This window comes from Micropterus dolomieu, linkage group LG01 (assembly GCF_021292245.1).
Source record: "Micropterus dolomieu isolate WLL.071019.BEF.003 ecotype Adirondacks linkage group LG01, ASM2129224v1, whole genome shotgun sequence".
NCBI lineage: Eukaryota > Metazoa > Chordata > Actinopteri > Centrarchiformes > Centrarchidae > Micropterus > Micropterus dolomieu.
This window is the reverse complement of record NC_060150.1, coordinates 45,782,080-45,788,079: the sequence shown is the minus strand read 5'-3', so window position 1 is coordinate 45,788,079 and position 6,000 is coordinate 45,782,080.

Here is a 6,000-nt window from a genome sequence, read left to right as displayed (position 1 = left end):
GTGACATCAGACACAACCTCATTGTTGTGGAAATCCAATGAAAGTCTGCTTTCATCCAGGCCGTCAAAGATGAACAACAGTTTACAGACAGCGAGCTTCTCTGCTGGGACCTTCTGTAATGTTGGATGGAAAACATGGAGCAGCGTGAGAAGACTGTACTGCTCATCTTTGATCAAGTTCAGCTCCCTGAACGAAAGCAGAACCAACAGACTGACATCTTGGTTTTCCAAGCCCTCTGCCCAGTCCAGAGTGAACTTCTGCACTGAGAAGGTTTTTCCAACGCCAGCGACGCCGTTCGTCAGTACCACTCTGATGTGTTTCTGTTGGCCAGGTAAGGCTTTAAAGATGTCGGGGCACTTGATTGGAGTGTCATGGAGGGGTTTCTTTTTGGAAGCTGTCTCAAGCTGCCTCACCTCATGTTGGGTATTAACCTCTTCACTCTGTCCCTCTGTGATGTAGAGCTCAGTGTAGATCCTGTTGAGGAGGGTTTCACTTCCTGTTTCATCACTTCCTTCAGTCACACGTTCACATCTCCTCCTCAGACTGATCTTATGTTCATCTAAAACCTGCTGCAGACGACTATCTGCTGAAAGAGAAGAAAATATATTCTTAGACTAAACAGAGAGCAAGAATCCAGATAAATAAAATGTTTATGAATTCATGATATAAAAAAAAACATACACATGCCCCTGTAATTAAACAGAAAGTCCTGTTTTCAGACATGACGACATCAGCAGACAGATGTGTAGTCTTACTTTGTACAGTGCTGCTCTGACTGGCTGTCTGCAGCCCAGCTTTTTCTCTACACTGGGGACAGGAGGAGTCTCCTGATGAAACAGACTTGTCCCAGTATGAGGTGATGCACTGTCTGCAGAACCAGTGTCCACAGCTGGTAGAGACTGGATCCTTCAGGACGTCCTGACACAAAGCACAGCAGAACGGCTGCTCTGCCACAGAAACATGACTCCTCTTCCTCTCTCTGTGAAGACATTTCATTAGAATTAAAATGATTTGTTGCTTGTGGTTGAAAAATATCCAGATTTGGCTGACTCTGTGTAGAAGCACAGATGGTCATAGAGAACAGTAAAAGCGTTGTTAAGTTTTCTGTTTGAATTCAGCTTTCAGTCTGTAATAAAGATGATTGTTCCTTCCTTTTATTTCAACTCTGCTGCTTTCAGAAACATGTCTAGAGAGTTTCTTTTCTTGTCTTGTATGTTGTTCCCTGTTTCCTACTCTCTACGGTCAAATATTAAATAAATACATAAATGCCATTAAGATATTCTAAAATGAGAAGTGGTCCAAATCTACATTTGACCATTTTCAGCCCTTTTTCAGCCCCTGATCACTTTTCCATCAGAGCTGCCTGTGGATGTTTGTTTTTCACTTTTAGGAAGAATATTTAATGGACAGAATCTGAGCTCGAAGGTCCACTTACTGATGATTCACAGCAAAGCAAAGTGTGATCAAAGCTTTTCTACAAATTATTTGTTAACACATCACATGCACAATTATGATATGAAGTGATTCAAGATGCATCTAGTGGATCATAACAGCTCATCTGAGGAAGAGCCAAACAACTCAATGCTTTGAGAACAAATATGAGAAAATGAATTACACATTTAAAGCAGATTCTTTCCGACACTGAATATGTCTACATTTTTCGTGCACGCGTATTTGAGCCTTTATGGTAAATGTTACTATCTGCTGTTTTTCAACAAAACATCCATTAAGGCTGACAATTCAACCATGGTGTTGTGTCCGAGATGCAGTGACTTAACCAGCAGTAAGTAAGAACTACTATGAATAATACATGTAATTTGTTAAACTATGAGAAGAGGAAAAGTCTGCTAGCTGTTAGGCTAATTTATGTAGTGTTAAATGTCACAGACTAAAGCTCTTAATCTAGTGATGACTAACAAATAGCCTACCTACTCACAGTTATGTGCACGGCTACTCATTTTCCTGAAGCCATTCCACTCTGCACCATAACTGCTGGCGTCATAGTGAAAGCCCTGACTAAGTTCTTTTCTACATTAGGTTTACTGCGGGTAATAAAGTCCGACAGAGATACAAACTTCCAGTCTAACCTATTCAAAACACTGAACGTGCAGCATGTTGTTTCGTCTGTGTTGCAGGATGCATTAGAACGTTGGCATCAAGGTAGCGCTGAACGATTTTGGAAAATTAACCAAATTTTTTTACCTATATTGGATTGCGATTTGATATGCGATTAAGTTTTAAGCTTTTTACCTTCTGTATTATTCAAAATGGACAAGCAGTAAATCAGTATGACCAACACACTATTAGATAGATAGAACTACACTGTTCTTTCTTGTGTAATGATGAATTAGGTAGAATTATTATTATGAGCAATGGTGGAAAAGATATATCAAATTATAATAATATGAGAAAGATAGTTTGAGTCAAGTCGTGGCATTAAATAGTATGATATACTGTAATAACATCAGGTAGGCCTACCTACAGACCACAAGAAAAACTAACTCACCACAGTGTGTTATACATATATAAGCGATCTCCCGACAGAAGCGATCAATACAAAACCCACAGTTAAACCACCAATTAATGTCGTTATCTCAGTTCTAATCTCCAAGTCCACCTTTCTATATCGCAGTAAGCAAACAAAAAATATTCAGTTTGAGGTTCAATTCAAAATTTGGCCAACGAAAATAAAACCAAGTGACGCCTCTCGTGTTTAATAGACAAGCTTAGTAATTCTCCAACAACTCTGGAGTTAAGGAGGACTGATTCTGACAAATTCAGAAATAAATACAGAATTAAATAAATGCTCAATAAATAAATAAGCATCTGATTAAAATCACAAAAAAATAATGTAAATAAATAAATGTAGGCAGTAATTAAATGATACAAGGAGACATAAATGTATATATCATTATTGTCCGTTACAAGCAAGTTTGTTGATGTGTGCAGGTAGGGTAGGTCTAGAGCTCTCCCGTCTGACTGGTCCACCAATAGGGGAGAAGTTCACCCCCTGAGACACAGTCCCTCCTCATTTGCATAATGAGGCAGAAATGCATAGAGAAATGTAAAAAGGACAGGCAGAAATAAATACCACTGGGGAAATAAATAGGGTAGAAATTGCAACGGAACAATAAAACAGACAAAAATATTAAAACACACAGATAAATAAAGACATTTAAAAAATAAGCAATTAATAAATTAAGTTGAAGATTATAACAGACAATAAATAAATAAGGTAATTATTACAAAGGTTAATAAATAAAAAAGCTAATTAAAATAGATATATACATTTATGGCTCCTTGTATCATTTAATTACTGCCTACATTTATTTATTGACTTTATTTTTTTGTGCATTTAATCGGATGCTTATTTATTTATTGGTGGTGGTGACGGCACATAGATAAGATGCTTGCCTTTGGAGTGGGAGACCTGGGTTTGACTCCTACTGTGAGACATCTACCATTGTGTCCCTGAGCAAGACACTTAACCCCTAGTTGCTCCAGAGGTGTGCGACCTCTGACATGTATAGCAATTGTAAGTCGCTTTGGATAAAAGTGTCAGCTAAATGAATAAATGTAAATTTATGGAGCATTTATTTCTGAATTTGTCAGGGTCAGTCCTCCATACCCCGCAGCCTCTGGTCAGCAGCGCACTGGCAGTAACCAGGCTGTAACTCAGGACCAACCTGATCTCACAGAAATACGTGAAATGGACACGACAGACTGGGCCTCTTAAGGACTTTTGGTTTGGTTTGAAACGGTGTTTCACATATTTTCTGAGCTGACTGGTGGCTGTGTGTGTGACGCAGGCACCGATCGCTACAATACGCTTCCCTTTCTACACGTGTCTTTCTGTTGTGCATTTTTCTTGTCCGTCAAAGCGGCGGATGGCACGACGATTTCACGTGCCACCACCACCAGCGGGTGCTACTTTCATTTCTTGTGTAACAGTAAAGTTCATGTAGTGTGAGCTACTGTGAAGCTTAAGAACATTGTACAACAAGACGGCAAGGTACTGCGTAACTTGCAGAAGAAGCATGAACTTCGTCTGCAGACTGCTTGCTTGGGTGTAATCGCAGCCTTTACATTAGAAAATCTCGTTTTATTAAATTGCGATAATATCGCAAATGCAATTAATCGTTCAGCCCTACATCAAGGCAAGGCAAGGCAAGTGTATTTGTATAGCACATTTCAACAACAAGGTAATTCAAAGTGCTTTACATAAAACATAAAAGCAACAGGGAAATATAAAAAAGTTTAAAAGCAACATAGGAAAATTGAAACAATACACATTAAAATATAATAAAAGTTACAGTGCAGTGTACAATCAGGGTTAAAAGAGTTAAATGGAAAATAAAAACAGGCTTAGGGGTTGAGCAAATAATTGAGTTACAATTATTCTGAAAGGAGAATAAACAGAGAAGTACACTTAATCTTCTCTCTCTAGCTAGTCCTGTACTCGGGTCCATAGCAATCTTTGGGTCCACTGACACTCCAAAAACCCTCGGACACTACAGAGAAACCAGGACATGTCTGTCCGCAGGTCACTTTGATCCAGTTATACTCTGGACCCACTTGTGGGTTTACAGGTGGACAGAGGGTCCTGCAAATCACTCAGGCGCGAGATTTAAGACCACTTAATCTTAAATATTTAATTAAAAGCAATGGTAAAAAGAAAAGTCTTCAGTCTTATCAGTTATCTGGGAGTTTTTTCCAAATATACGGAGCATAATAACTGAACGCTGCTTCTCCTTGTTTAGTTTTGATTCAGGGGACAGAAAGCAGACCTGCCCCAGACGACCTGAGAGGTCTGGATGGTTCATAACGAAGCAGAAGATCAGAAATGTATTTTGGCCCTAAACCATTTAGTGCTTTATAAACTAACAGCAGGATTTTGAAATCAATTGTATAATCAATGTAAAGACCTCAGAACTGGTATGATGTGATCCACCTTTTTGGCCTTAGTGAGGACTCGAGCAGCAGCGTTCTGAATCAGCTGCAAGTCGACTGAAGATAAATCATGGATAAGTTTTTCCGTCTTTAATGCGAAATATAATGTGAAAAATTAAATAGAAAAGAAAACTGAAATCTTCGAGGGGGAAAAACAGGGGTGTTTAGACTTTTCTTTCGACTGTAGACACAAAGTAGTCCCTGTCCTTTAAGTAGGATTCAAACCGATTTTCAAGTCTGTCTGAAATTCTACCACTGTCAGTGTTTAAATGGATGTCATTGAAGACTTTAACAAGAGCCGTCTCAGTGCTGTGGTGTGGTCGAAAACCTGATTGGAAGAAATCAAAACAGTTATTTAGTGCCAAGAAAGCACCAAGCTGTTGAAAAACAGCCTTTTCAATGATTTTACTTAAAAATGGGAGATTTGATATGGGCCTATAATTGCTCATTAGTGACCTGTCTAGATTGCTCTTTTTTAAGAGTGACTTAATGACTGCAGTTTTCAGGGCCTGTGGGAAAAAACCTGAGAGGAGAGACATGTTGACAGTTTGTAGTAAATCTGAGGCCATGCAGTTAGACACATTTTTGAAAAACCCTGTTGGCAGAATATCAAGGCAGCATGAGGAGGATTTCAGATGTTGTATTATGTCCTCCAGGTTTTTATAGTTAATAGAATCAAATTGTCTCATGCTATATGAATTGTTTTTAAGTGGACACAGGGACAAGACATATCCTGTTACTGAAATGGAGGCACTGATTGCTTGTCTAATTGTTTGAATTTTGTCTGTGAAGAAGGAGGCAAATTCATTGCAGGCCCTGGTGGATAGAAGTTCAGAGGCTACAGACACATGAGTGGCCGTTAGCTGGCTACTCATGGCTGCATCACTATACAAATCGTTCCACATTTGCTTTTCACCGTTACATTCTTTCTTGCAGGCTAAATCAACATTTTGACATAATACCGATGGTACACAGGATAGTAACATCATAGTGAAGTAATGTGGAAAGCCACACAACTTTGCACTGGATAATGATAGCAACTGCTGGCGA